This window comes from Ailuropoda melanoleuca, unplaced genomic scaffold, assembly GCF_002007445.2.
Source record: "Ailuropoda melanoleuca isolate Jingjing unplaced genomic scaffold, ASM200744v2 unplaced-scaffold7480, whole genome shotgun sequence".
Lineage (NCBI taxonomy): Eukaryota > Metazoa > Chordata > Mammalia > Carnivora > Ursidae > Ailuropoda > Ailuropoda melanoleuca.
The window spans coordinates 889844-905092 of record NW_023250281.1 but is presented as its reverse complement, the minus strand read 5'-3'; the positions used below and the strand labels follow the sequence as shown (position 1 = coordinate 905092).

The 15249-nt window shown below is 45.4% G+C and overlaps 1 long non-coding RNA gene across 1 annotated transcript in view; it reads right to left on the bottom strand.

Moving 5' to 3' along the window:
- Positions 1-14070, bottom strand: part of LOC117800694 — a 23692-nt gene extending 9622 nt beyond the window's left edge. Inside the window, exons 1-2 of the long non-coding RNA XR_004623149.1 lie at positions 13965-14070; positions 12304-12386 (exon numbers count right to left, since the gene is read on the bottom strand). This is a non-coding gene — a long non-coding RNA (uncharacterized LOC117800694). The remainder of the gene's footprint in view (positions 1-12303; positions 12387-13964) is intronic.
- Between the last annotated feature and the right edge of the window lie 1179 nt (positions 14071-15249).

Below are 15249 nucleotides of genomic sequence, written 5' to 3'. Positions count from 1 at the left end.
CTTTGGACTCACCCACAGCAACATCCTGCAAGACACATATCTAAGGCCAAGGGAAGTAAAAGCAAAATGAAGTAATGGGATTGCCTCAGGATAAAAAGCTTTTGCACAGGCAAGGAAACAGTCGACAAAACTAAAAGATAACCCTCAGCTTGATTCCCACAGTCCATAGTCTCTCATGGTTCATTCCCCCTTCTGTCCCCACCCTTCTTCTTCCCTTTCTTCTCCTACCAATCTTCCTAAACTGAGGGCTTCAGAGAGGATGGGGGTGGGGGAATGGGATAGGCTGGTGATGGGTATCAAGGAGGGCATGTATTCCATGGCACACTGCGTGTTATATGCAAGTAATGAATCATGGAACTTTACACCAAAAACTAGGGATGTACTCTATGGTGACTAACATAATATAATAGAAAATATTATTTAAAACAAACAAACAAACAAACAAAAAACCTAAAAGATAACCTACAGAATGGGAGAAGATTTGCAAATGACTTATGAGATAAATGTGCTAGTATCCAAAATCTATAAATAACTTCTCCAACTCATCACCCCAAAAAAAATAATAATAATACAGTCAAGAAATGGGCAGAATGAATGAATGGATACTTCTCCAAAGAAAACATACACACAGCTAAGGGACACATGAATAAATGCTCAACACCACTTACCATCAGGGGAATACAAATCAAAACACAATGAAGCTTATTTGGCTCAGTTGGAATTCACCAAAAATTTGAAAGTTTTACTCTACTAAGAAATTCTGTTTCTATTAGGAGCATGAAAAAAAAGCTACACACTATGAACATATTTGCAAACCACATATGTGACAAGGAACTTTGATCTATAATATATAAATAACTCAAAACTCAACAGGAAAAAAATAAAACAAAGCAACAACAACAAAGAAAAAAAAAGAAAAAAAACTATCCAAAAGAAAATGGGCAAAAAGACATGAGCAGACATTACATCAAAGAGAGTGTGCAGATGGAAAATAAGCACAAGAAAAAATGTTCAACATCTCTAGCCATGAGAAAAATGCAAAGGAAACCCTGAGAGTTATCACTACTACCCACCTGTTTGGACAGTGGGTTAATATGAAACACTGCAAAAACATCAATGTTGGAAAGAGCGAGCTCTCCTACACTGCTGGTAGGAATGTAAATGAAAGACAGTTTAATAGCCTCTACAGGATCAAAACATAAACCCTGTAACCTAGCAAGCACTCTCCTGGACGTTAATCCCAGAGAACGAAAATGTAAGATTCCATGAAACACTGTGCACAAATGATTACTGTGGGTTTGTTTGTAATAGTGGAAAGACAGGAAACAACCAAGCTGGGTGAAGGATGCCTCTGTGAGGAGGACATTCTGAACTACCTGCAGCTACCTGTGAATCTATAAACCTACCTCTGTACCACCCTACCTATCTGTAGCAGCACTCTACCTGTCAGCACACCTCAGAATAGTCCCTAAGACTAGCAGTACCACCCTGGCTCATGGGAGCTCCAATCTTCCCTAAAGGCCCCAGGACCCTAAGGTGTGGGTGTCAAGCAGCAGTGAAGGAGGCAGGAGGGGTCTGGTGCTGGTCTGTGACTTGGCAGGTACTGGGCTGTGATGCCCTGTAGCCCTAATGTGCAGGAAAGGCCAGATATGGGACAGAGGCAGCTCCCACACTGCTGTCCTCCAAAAGGATGTTTACCTTTGGGGAGGAAAGGCCAGGACAAGGACCCAGCTCACAGTCTACCCTTACTCTTCCCTCCCACCTCTGGGCTGCATCTGTCCCCTGCTCTTGTAGATCCCCTCACCAACACTGTCGTCTCCTGCCTTCTGCTCACACAAAACTATCCCACCAAAGTTGCACACATATTACAGATGAAGGAGTGGAGACCCAAGGGGCGAGCAGGTTTGGGCACCAGCCCATTCAGGAGCCTGATGTTTATGGAACCCAGGGTATGGTGAGCAGGGTCTGAGCAGCTAAGCACAGGAGGTTCTAAGTGTTGGGATCACATAAGGGACCCACATCCCCTTACACCTTAGTGACCTGGACTTGACCAGCTTCCAGACTGACTCCTGAAAACAGCACCCTCAAATCAGCTCTGATACCATCCGTTTTAGGGATTAAGCTTCCCACCTCCCAAGTCCCCCTGAGGATCACTTCCCACCCCCAGAGAAAGCATTCTCATGGCTCCCATCTGTGTATACCCAGGTTCTATGAGGACACTGACCTGACTGATCTCAGCCCAGGAGCCACAGCTCTAGGTGCTCCCCCTGAAACCTCAGCTGAAGCCACAGGTGGACACCAGCTTACTGGGATTTGCACATCACCTGAGCTTCCAGTCCACGTCCCTGGAGATAAGAAGGAACATTTCCCAGGAGGGGCCAGCCTGGAACCTCACCTTCCAACTCCCTTCTGACCCCCAGTGTCCAATTCATCATAGAATCTCAGCACTGCCTCTTGGAAGTGGCCCCTTTCCTTCCTGCCAAAGCAGACACTACAGTCTCCAAGGTGCACCTGTCCCCACCTCTCACACTGCGCCTTACTCTGTGCAAACACCAGGGCACCTGAAGCACCCCATGTGAATCCCACAAATCTCTCCCACAATTCCCGCATTGCTTCTTTGGTCAGAACAGAACCCACCAACCTGGACCCTCACACCACTTCACCTACAGCCCTGACACCACACCCCCTCACTTAGAGACAGGGAATGGTCCTATGCCTGTGGACTTGCTCCACCCTTGTTCCCTGGCCTTGTCACATTTGTTCTCCCAAAAAATGCATCACACAGGTACCTCTCATGGAGAAACACTTGTTATTGTGGCCACAGTCTGAAGCCCTTAAATCAGGCTCCAACCTCAAATTTAGCAAAAATCTCCTAAATTTGGTCTCAGCTTTTTTCAGGCATAAATATGTACAGACATACATACCACTTCTCTTTTCCTTCCAATCATAATTGTAGTCATCTCAGCAGCTGTGCTTGGGTTCTAGAGATCAGTATGTCTGAAAATGTTGATGGGGACGGGCAGGTTATGCTCAGTGTCAGCTCTGTATGCTTCCCTGACATATTCTTAAAGCCATGGAGACCCCAACATCAGGAGAATATGATGACTCATAAAGGGCAGTAGTGACTCTAAGAGAGGCTGCACATTACAATCACCCAGGGGATGTTTCTTATAAATTATTATTCAGAAATAATCATTTAAAATGGTTTATTTGCCTAATATTCAAATTCATAGCACACCACTACGCCTGGAGATGACCACACATTTCCCAATTCCCCTTCTGTGCCATAGTGGGTGGGTGCACAAACATTAACCCTTGTAAGGAAGAAACATCCAGGAAGACCTTCATTTGAATGAAGAACCTCTCCACCTCAAGAAGCTGACCCTGTCTCTCACTGCACTGTTTGGCCTCTTGTTTTAAGGCCTCCACCTCTCCAATGAGGTTGGAGTACCTCTCCTTCAATGGAAGGATCTCAGCCAGACTCCATAGTGATCAGGGCCTCGGTCTCCTCTACATCTTTCTCCCACCATGCCTTCTCATTTTGTGCCCTAATTTTTAACACTATGTCTACAAACCATGGACTATTTTATCTCCTAGGGCATGGTGTAGTTTTCTTCTGAGAATGAAAACTCACCCCAAAATGAATAATGTCCAGATAGCAGGCCATAAGGACCTCAGGCTGAAGTAAATCCAAGGTGAGAGAAGACTTGAATGCTCACTTCTCTGCAGAGTCGAAGGGCACCCAGTCATAGAGTTTTGGGTCAAGTTGGTGTCACAGTGGCTTCTTAGCCCAGTGCTATCCTGGGATGGAGGGCTCATGGTTTCAAGGTTCCAAGGTGGCCATGGCTCCAGTGGACACACTGGTGCAATGCTGAGCAGGATTAGAGGTCTCATAATCTGATACCAACTGGCAAGACCAATGAGTGCTCTGTGCTCTGGGGGGAAGGGAGAATCCATGTCCAAGGCACATGGTGAACTCACTGTCCAGGTGCCGACTTGGCCTATCAGGCAGCTCAGCTATTAATCTCCAGGTCAAAGTGCACATGGTGAACCCACAGTCAGGGTGTCTGCTTGTCCTAGCACAGAACTGATTTGTTGGCCTCTGGGGCCAAGGGCCTCTGGGTCCAAGAGTGATACGGCTGTCCAGGTGTCTGCTTGGCCTACTAGAAAGCTGATTTTTTGGTGTCCAGGTCAGTGGGCACATATTGATCCTATTGTAAAAGTGCCTGCTTGGCTTGTTTCAGAACTGCATTGCAGGTCTCCAGGCCCAAGGGCACCTGGTGAGCCTGCTATCAAGGTGTCTGCTTGGCCTACTGCTGAGCTTCTTTGTTAACCTCGGGTCCAAGGGCACTGGGTGAGCCTGTTATCTAGGTGCCTGTTTGGCCTAGCAATGATCTGAGTTCTTGGTCTCCTGGTCCAAGGGCATATGCTGAGCCTGCTGTCCAGGTGCCTGCTTGGTCTAGTAGAGCACTGAGTTTTTGGACTCCAGGTCCAAAGGCACATGGTAATGCTTCTGTTCAGGTGAATCATTTTCCAAATACTGAGCTGAGATGTAGGACTCATGGTTTCTTCACATGTGGCAAGCCCAGTGTTCTCTGGTCTTTCTTGCCTTACGCTGCACTGGGCTGGCCAGCTTGAGGTACATGGACTCCTTATCCACCCAGTGTCTGTGTGATTCATCTGCCCAGTGTCAAATGGGATCAGAAGGCTCCCAGTCCTTGGGATTTTGGCAGGTGCTCTGTACTGAGGACTGAATTTCTGTGTGTTTTATGGAATCTTTGAGAGTTTCAGGTCTGTGGGCTCCTGGTCGGCCTGGTATCTGGGGAATTATTAGTTTGTCCACCACTCAGCTGTTTTAGACAGCTCACGGTCTGAAGACCTGTGTACCAATGATTGATACAGTGTACAGAGATGTGGTAATTCCTTGTCCCATTACTTATTTGTTTCTTAAAATTCTCTCTCTGCCAGGTGTCTGGAAGCATTGTACACTGTGTACATCTGGGTTGGCTGGATGTTCAGGAGATTCATGTGCCCTGTGCTGAGCTGGGATGGAGGGCTCCAGAGTAGTTCAGTTCTCAGTGCTCCCTCAGGACATGGACTCAACTCTTCTATACTGAACCCACTTGTGACCCCAGAGGTGGGGGGCCCAAGTGGCTGACAATCCACGGTATTCTGATTTCCAATGTCCCACTCCCATGTGCCAAATGGGAATGTGTCCCTGAGCATCTGGGCCATCCTCATAGTGGGAAAGGATACAGGAGTCGCTGTGTGGAAGTTCGAGGAGTGTGCCCACAGAGGGGCACGAACGTAGGTGCAAACGTGAAGGTGGAGTGTAGAGTGTTGGCAAGAGGCCCAGGGCAGGAGGAGTGGGCAGGGGCTTGCCATGGGCAAGGGCAGAGAACAGGGCAGAGAACGCGAAGAATAGCACCAGAAGAGCTGTGACTGAAGCGCCATCTCTCTCCTCAGTGCAGCCTGGGCTGTTGCTGTGCTTTTATAACAGCCATAGGGCATCACAATGCCTTCTTGTGACTGGCCTCATTTTTTTTGGCCAATAACCAGGTAGTTCAGCTGGCCAATGACTGATGGCTATTTCAATGACCCTCATGACATCACCTGCAAATCATGTTTTAAAGGAAAACAGGTAAACTTTCCTTCAAGATTAAAAATTAATATTTTGTTTGTATTTAGTGTGAAGGTCATGCGCGGCTGAAAGACTCGACCAATACAAAGCTAAATGTGTCACTCAAAGTCACCATTCACTAAAACACAGACACCGATGTTAACGAAGCATGGGCCATCAGACCCCACAAAAGGTCACTCTTGAGGGGTACATCAGACAACGTCTCACTACTTCAAATGCTACTCTCACGTCATCCTTCAGAGCTTAAATATAAGTGCAGAAAATTGTAGGCATTATGTTTGGTACATCTTCCCACAATAAACCTAAACCTGGGAAGGATGAAGCTGAGTCACAAGTCATAACCTGTTGCCAAAATGACATTCAGCCTCATAGAAGGGGGAGAACAGAATCCAGACTGTGAACAAGTTCGCAGTCTTCGTATCCAGCATCCAGTCAGCAAGTTCTGGAGGAAGAGTTAAGTTTGTCTCCTCCCTCAAATATAACTACATCCTTACCAAATCATTCTGAACACCCAAGAGATCAATCAGAGATCTGAGAATACAAATGCTGCAAGGCTACAAGTAGGAAAGTGACCACCATTTGGAAGGAAGGAGTTTGGAGATGTGAATCTGGTGTGACATGGGTGAGGATGCAGTGGAGGGGAGGGAGTCTGCTTGAGAAAGATGCCACAAAGGATTATAGGCAGTGGGTTGCAAAATCAGAACTTTTTGAATTCTGGATAAAGCAGCTGTGATGTGTACATACACTGAAATATTACTCAGCCAAAAGGTATGAAACCTTGCCATTTGCAATGATATGCATGGAACTAGAGGGTATGTGGCTAAGTGAAATAAGTTTACTGGAGAAAGACAAATATCATATGATTTCTCTCATAAGTATAATTTAAGAAATAAGAAAAGATAAACATAGGGGGAATGGAAGAAAAAATAACATAAGATGAAACCAGAGAGGGAGGCAAACCATAATAGACTCTTAACTGTAGGGAACAAACTAAGGGTTGCTGGAGGGGAGGCTGTTGGGGGAATGTGGTAGCTGGGTGATGGGCATTAAGGAGGGCACTTGATGGAAGGAGCACTAGGGATTGTATGCATCTGACGCATCACTAAATTGCACCCCTGAAACTAACAACAACAACAACAAAAAGAATGTGTTTAGGAACCTTATGTAATTTTTCCCCACCAGCACACAGGAAGCTCACTTTAATTACTTGTTGAAAGACAGCTCAGATGGAGCTCATCACTGGGCAGATACACAGGGTCTGGAGCTCAGGAGAGAGAAGAGTAACGAGCAGAGAGGTGCTCTCCGAAACTGGGGGCTAGATTGGTTTCCCCAGGAGGACCATGAAGAGAAGAAGAACATGTGGCCTAGGACTGAAAACCAACCATAGGGGCACACACGAAAAATCTGGAAGAGGAAGCTGAAACAGAAACGAGCAAAGAAGGGAACTAGAAGTAAAATTATCACAGAAGTGACGGGCAGGGTGTTCCCAAGAGTCCAGAGTTACCTGTGGCACCTAGACAGACTGAACGAGGCTAGTTCCAGCTGGATTGCATTTGGGTTTCTATCCCAATCAAACAAACCCATCTCTGTTATATATATATAGTTTCTTTTTCTTTTTTTTAATGATTTTACATTCTATTATGTTAGTCACCATACAGTACATCAGTTTCTGACTCTTTGTTTAAACTGAAGCATAGCTGACACACAATATCATGTTGGTGTCAGTTGAACATTAGAGTGACTAGACAAGTTTTTGCCTTCTGCTATGCTGACCACAAGTGTAGCTACCATGGGTCACCAGAGACACTATTACAATATCATCGACCCTATATCCTATGATGTTACTTTCAGTCCTGTGAAGTATTCATCCCATAATGGGAAGCCTGTGTATCCCACTTCCCTTCACCCATATCTCCCATACCCTACTCGTCTATCCTCTGGCAACCATCACTTTGTTCTCTGTATTTATAGGTCTGATTCTGCTTTATGTTTGGTTCTTTATTCATTTGTTTTGTTTTTCAGATTCCACATAGGAGTGAAATCCTATGATATTTGTCTTTCTCTGTCTCACCTATTTCACTTATGTTTATGCCGTTTGGGTCCATCCATGTTCCAAATCTCATCTTTTTTTTTTTTTTTAATTCTGAGTAATTTTCCATTGTGTATATATACCACCTGTTCTTTATCCATTCAACTATTTGTTTTAGACATTAAGATTTATAAATTATGCTAAGCGAAATAAGTCAAGCAGAGAAAGACAATTATCATATGGTTTCACTCATTTATGGAACATAAGAAATAGGAAGATCAGTAGGAGAAAGAAGGGAAGAATGAGGGGGGGTAAGCAGAAGGGGGAATGAACCATGAGAGACTGTGGATTGTGAGAAACAAACTGAGGGCTTCAGAGGGGAGGAGGATGGGGGAATGGGATAGTCCGGTGATTGGTACTAAGGAGGGCACATATTGCATGGTGCACTGGGTGTTATATGCAAATAATGAATCATGGAACATTGCATCAAAAATTGGGGATGTACTGTATGGTGACTAATATAACAAAATAAAAATTATAAAAAAAAGATTTATAAATTTTTGAATTGACAAAAATCCTCAAAATGAAAAAAAATCACACTATACTCATATCTATGTACAGTGTAGACATTTCCATAGGACTAACATTAGAAAACATTGTTTGTTGGGGCAAGATGGCAGCTGAGTAGGGACCTTGTTTTATCTGCTCCCTTGAATTTAGCTAGGTATCTATCAAACCATTCTGAAAACACACAAATTCAACCTGAGTTGTAATAATATTTATCTGGATCTCCACAACCAGAAAAATAACTGTTTTTTTTTTTTTTGAAGTAGGAGGTGCGGAAAATTGACACTTCCAGGGAACTATCAGAAAATAAAGGGAGGGGGGAGGGAGCCTCCATAAACTGGCCGCTGGAAAGTGATAAAACACCAGAGCAAAAAATTTGAAACCCTTGGAAATCTACACTACTTAGAGGCCCCCCTTTCTGAAAAGAGTACAAGGGGTAAGCTGGGCAGAACTCTAGGGGGTCAGTGTGGTCTCAGGATTCTAGGAGATATGGAAAAAATGGGGGAGCCCAAACCAATAGAGTGCCCAAGCAATGGAATGTGGAGACTGGTCATGGTCAGCAAGCCCAGAGGGGACTTTCAGCTCCAGACATGATAAACTGTGAGCCAAGCTGGTAGGGAGACTGCCCTCTGCATGACCACCCAGAAAAGGACTAGAAGTTGCAGGCTGTCTGACATCCCAGGGGACATATAGAACTGCTTGCGCCAAGGACAAGGACAGCTCTCAGGGCAGTGTGACCCATGAGGAGATGCTGGGGAGGCTCCCTTCATTGTATCCTAGGAGCTGCGAAGGAGAGTGCAAGCTTGAGCCCGCGGCCCCTGGCAGTTGTGGATCACAAGGCAGAGTCTCTCTCAGGTTTCTGTGGCTTCCAGGAGCCACAGGATTTGGCAATTTGGCACAGAAAGAGCCTGGGACTGGGTAACAGCTCTCAGGGTGGTATGACCCACAAGGGACACTGGGGCAGCACTCAGCATGACCTGAGAGCTACGAAAGGTGCATGTGTTAGCCCTCAGCCACTAGCAATTGCAAAGCCACAAATCGCAGAGATGCACACAGTTCTCCATGAACACCACCACCCTCAGAGGTGTTGGTGGCACGGAATGTGTGAGTCTGTAGAGTTCAGTACACACAGAGGTAGACGTGGAATGACCTGGGGATTTTCTGGTGGTGGGGAAGACTGCAACACTGCAGCTCTAGGCCAGATATTTCTGTACAGCAATGTTTCCTCTGACCCTCTAAAGAGAAGCAGAAAGACACAAAGGAACAAAAGCCCAGCAGCCAACCAGCTCAGATTAAGCCCATCCCCTGACAAAGGAAGGGGCAACTCCACCCAGGCAAAGATAGCTGAGAAATCAAGAAGCAGGCCTCTCCAACAGAAGACAGACTGGAAGAACAGGGTAATGATAAGATTATATCCCACAGAATGGTACAACCCCAGCACCGGGGGACAACAATATAGGGAGCTCCAGGTGTTCCCTCACGACTCACTTATAATTCAGGGTACAATTTTACTTTCTTCTTTTTTAAATATTTAATTAATTAATTAATTAATTTGACAGAAAGAGAACACAAGTAGGGGAGCAGCAGAGGGAGAAGAGTAGCAGGCACTCCACTGACCAGGGGGCCCAATGTGGGGCTGGATACCAGGACCCTTGGGTCATGACCTGAGCCACAGGCAGACGCTTAATGCCTGAGCCACCCAGGCCCCCAACAATTTGATGTTTCTTTTTCAGTTTCTTATTCTTTTTTTCTTTCCTTTTTTAAAAGCCCTGCTCCCATTTCAAACAGATTCATATTTCCCAACCTACGTGTTCAAGTCACTTAACTTTTATTTTCTTTTTTGCATATATGTTTTATAGATTTATGCCCCAAACTAGCTAGTTTTTCAATCTATTCAATTTTATCTTGCTATTTATGTAAGTTCTGATTTCTTTGCAATTTTGGGATATAGTGTCTTCTACACAGACTAAAACCTCAAGCAGGAACAGGCAGATCACTTTGCTTTTCCACCCTGAGAGATGATAATCTCTTTCCCTGCCCCCTCCTTTCTGTTTTCTGTTTTCTTTTCTTTCTTTTTTATTGTTTTGGAGCATCTTGGCTTTGATGGAATGTCTGGGGTAGATTTTGACCATGTCAGACTTTTTCATAGGTGCAACTCGCTTGGGTCAGACTTGATATTTTGGACTCTGTACATTCCCTAAACCATCCCTCAACAGAATGACTAAGAGAAGGAACTCCCAACATGGAAAAGAACCAGAGAAAATGTCCTCTGCCACAGATCTAATGCATATGGATATATGCAAGTTGTCAGAGACAGACTTCAAGGTAGCAATTATGAAGTCAAGGGCTAGGCTTGAGGAAACCATTAGAGACAACATAGAATCTCTAGGGGCAGAAATGAGATCTCATCAGGTCTAACTTAAAAATGCTATGAATGAGATGCAGTCTAAAGGGGATACTGTAACAGCCAGGGTAAATGGGGCAGAAGAATGAATTAGTGATCTAGAAGATAAGCTCATAGAAGGAAGGAACCTGAGGAGAATAGGGATAGGCAGCTGAAGGCCCATGAGAACAGACTTAGAGAGATCAATGACGCCAAAAATGTTCCAATGTCAGAATTATTTGGATCCCTGTGGGGAGGGAGAGAGAGAACCAGATGGTATATTTGAGAAAATCTTAGCTGAGAACTTCTATGATCTGGAGAAGGGAACAAGCATTCATATCTAAGAGGCAGAGAGGACCCCTCTCATGATCAATAAAAATAGAAAACATCCTGGCACATAATAGTGAAACCTGCAAAACTTAAGAGCCAAGGAAGCTAACTCGAGAGCTTCTAGGGTGAAGAGATTTCTTACATAGAGAGGGAGGAACATCAGAATAACATCAGACCTATCCACAGAGCCTGGCAAGACACAAAGGGCTGGCAAGACATATTCAGGATCCTAAACAGGAGGAACATGCAGCCAAGGATACTTTATCCAGCAAGGCTGTCCTTCAGAATGGAAGGCGAGATAAAGATTTTCCAGAACAGACTGAAACTGAAACAATATGTGACCACCAAGCCAGACCTGCAAGAAATATTAAGGGGGATTCTGTAAGCGATGAGAGACCCCAAGAGGAACATAGACCAGAAAGTAACAGAGATAATCTACAGCAACAGGGATTTTGGAGGCAATACAACGGCAATAAATTCATACTTTTCAGTTACTCTGAATGTAAATGGGCTAAGTGCTCTGACCAAAAGACACAGGGTATCAGACTGGATAAAATAGCAGGACCCATCCTTATGTTCTCTATAAGAGACTCATTTTAGACCTAAGGAGACCTGCAGACTGAAATTATGTGGATGGAGACCCATTTATCATGCTAATGGATCTCAAAAGAAAGGTGAGATACTGATCCTCGTATCAGACATATTAGATTTTAAACCAAAGACTGTAGTAAGACATGAAAAGGGACAAAATATCATACCTGAAGGGTCTATCNTGAATGTAAATGGGCTAAGTGCTCTGACCAAAAGACACAGGGTATCAGACTGGATAAAATAGCAGGACCCATCCTTATGTTCTCTATAAGAGACTCATTTTAGACCTAAGGAGACCTGCAGACTGAAATTATGTGGATGGAGACCCATTTATCATGCTAATGGATCTCAAAAGAAAGGTGAGATACTGATCCTCGTATCAGACATATTAGATTTTAAACCAAAGACTGTAGTAAGACATGAAAAGGGACAAAATATCACACCTGAAGGGTCTATCCAAGAAGAAGATATAACAACTGTAAATATTTATGCCCCAATCGTGGGCCAATTATAGAAACAAATTAATAAAACGGCCTTCATGATGAATTGCTATTCTGGCTGGCACTTATGTAAATAACCAGGAGAAGTGTATTGAAACTAGACTTAATCTGAAAACCAATTAATGTAAATCTGGCTGTGCTTAGAAGTTAGTTGATTAATTTAGGTTTTAGTATTTCTCAGGTTTTAGTATTTCTCATTTAATGTTATAATCAAACAAATATTTGGAAATAGGCTCTTATGCATACAAAGCATTCCACTTACCTAAAAAAGAATATCCTCAACTGATGAAGACTGATGGAGTACAAGTGGAGAGAGCCCAGAGGTCCTCAGCACTGGCATGTAGTCTGCATACGACAGAGATTAGAACTGTGACTGTGGGGACATTTGAGACCTGCAAACTACACTTTGGTGTGATACAATTAGAGAAAATTATGATTCACAACATAAATGTGTGGATTCTAAACCTAGATTCTAACCCTATTCATTGCAAACCACACTAGGTCTTTTTTTCAGTTTCAGAGGTAGAGTTTAGTGATTCTTCAGTTGCATATAACACCACTGCTCAATACCCATCACCCANAGTTTAGTGATTCATCAGTTGCATATAACACACTGCTCAATACCCATCACCCAGTTACCCCATCCTCCCACCCGCCCTGCTCCAGCAACCCACACGTTTTCCTAGTGTTAAAGTCTCTGATGGGTTGTCTCCCTCCCTGATGTCCTATTTTATTTTTCCCTCCCTTCCCCTATGTTAATCCATTTTCTGTCTTAATGTCCACGTATGAGTGAAATCATGCTAATGGTCTTTCTCTGACTGACTTATTTCACTTAGTATAATACCCTCCGGTTCTATTCACATGGTTACATCCATTCGTCTGTCCATGGACACCTGGGCTCTTCCCATAATTTTGCTACTGTGGACATTGCTGCTATAAACGTTTGGGAGCAGCTGCCCCTTTGAATCATTCAGTTTGTGCCCTTTAGATAAATACCTAGTAACACAGTAGCTGGTTCATGGAGTAATGCTATTTTTCTACTTTTGGTGGAACTGCCATACTCTTTTCCAGAGTGCCTGTACCAAGAAACAGATTTCTAGCCACTGGATTTCCAGGCCACCTTCCCATCCTGAAGCTCGTTTTTTTGGAGAATCTGGTGGATTTTAGGCACCCGACAGTTTGGGACGCTTGCCTTTTTCTTCCTGTTCTTAAAATTATTACAATTCCGTTTCAGCTCACCAAGAGTGAGCCCTGAAACGGTCAGCCCCCATCCACTAGCCCAACAACAGCAGAAGACCATTCCCAGGTGCTGACTAATTTCCAGGTCTTCCAAGTAATACCCCTGGACTTCCCCAATAGTTCCTGGTGGGTGTTGCTACAGTGAAGTGCGAAATCCTAGTCAGAAGCAGGATGGTTCCTGACAAAAAGAGATGTGGGGGAATGATGGGGGTGTTGGTTGGGGGGTGTACGGGGTGTGGAAGGGTGTGGGGTGGTTGGTTGAGTGGGTGCGTGGGGGCGGGGGTGGATGTGGGTGGTGGTGAGTGTGGAGGTGTGGGTCGGTAGGGGTTGGTGGTGTTGGGACTTGTGGAGTGTTAGGGCTGAGGGTGGGGGAGGGGAACAGATGAGGTGCCATCTGGGAACCACGAATGCACATTCCCAGATGAGACGCCCAGTCACTCTGCTGTTCAGAACCCGCGGTGTGCAGACCCCTCTTCTCCTCCGAGTCCCCGCTCTCCTGTCCCTGCCCCAGTCCGCCTGAAGCCCACTCCAGGGCCCTGGGCTCAGAACAGGCTCTCGGATGGGGTGGCTTACAGATCCAGGCTCCCTCTGTCAGCAGGGAAAACCTTGGGTGGCAGCCCATGATGTTCTTACATCTCAGGACCTGTGAGTAGCAGGTCACCTCCCCCGCTTCCCGTTTCTTACCTGGGAAAGGAAGACTGGGCCACAGAGGAGAGGCTGCCAGGCTCTGTCCCAGAAAAGACCAGCAGCTGCCACCGCCCAACAGCTCATGAGTCCAAGATGGCCACTGGTGGAGGAGGGCAGGAGGACATGGGAGAGAGCTGCCTGGTGATTGGACAGCCATTCTGCCTGGGGATTGGCTACAGGATGTGATAACAGCTGAACGCAGCCTGGTGATTGGTCAGAAAGAGAAAGGCAGGGACAACCACCTGGTGATTGGCCAGGGAGAGTGGGCAGGGACAGCTGTTTGGTGTGAAAAAGCACGGCAGTGAAAGGCTGCCTGGTGATTGGCCAGGACCCCTGTGGTAACGTGGGGTCCTGGGCAGGCAGTTAGAAATGCCAGGTGCCCAACACTCCACTGGGACAGAGACACTTCCACCTCTCCTCCCCTCCTTATGCCACTGGCACCTGACTGAGCCCGCAGCAAGGAGAGTCCCCCAACTACCCTCAGATAGCCGTGCATGCCTGCTCATCTCCCTTCTCTAATGCCCTGGTTTGCAAACAGACTCCATGCTCAGCAAAGGGAAACTTGTGACCCACACGGAGAATCAAGGACACCTCTGAGCCCCTGCACACCCTCCACACAGCAACCCCTCTCCCCAGTCTCCGACACCCACCCACATGCATCCTGGGAGTCTAGCCCCAGGCTTTCCCTTGCTGTGGAACTCAGCATCTCTGCCTGACCTAGGTGAGCTGGCTGGAAGCGTTCGCCACCAGTCCCCACGCACCCCACTCCATGCTGCCTTCCAGGAATGTGAGCCCTGAAGATGCAGACGTGCTCTGGACTCAGAAACCTTCCAGTGCCTCCTGGCCTGCAGGCCTCTGGCCTGGGGCTGACTTCAGCCTGAGCTCCTGGTAACATATTTGACAGAGAGAGATAGCACAAGCAGAGGGAGTAGCAGGCAGAGGGAGAGGGGAAGCAGGCTCCGCACTGAGCAGGGAGAGGGATGTGGGACTTGATCCCAAGACCCTGGGATCATGACCTCAGCAGAAGGCAGATGGCCCAACTGACTGAAACAACCAGGTGCCCCAAGATATACCTTTTAAAATAATAATAATTAATAATAATAATAATAATAATAATATATAAAGAACCAAATAGTAATATTGAGAACTTGAAAATTTACAATTGAAATGTATTCTCCATATTAAAGGAGAATTTACTGAAAGATTTCTTTGGCTTTGAGATAAACATCTACTTCAAAATTAACTTAAACCCATATCTACATTTTATATGAGATTGCCCACC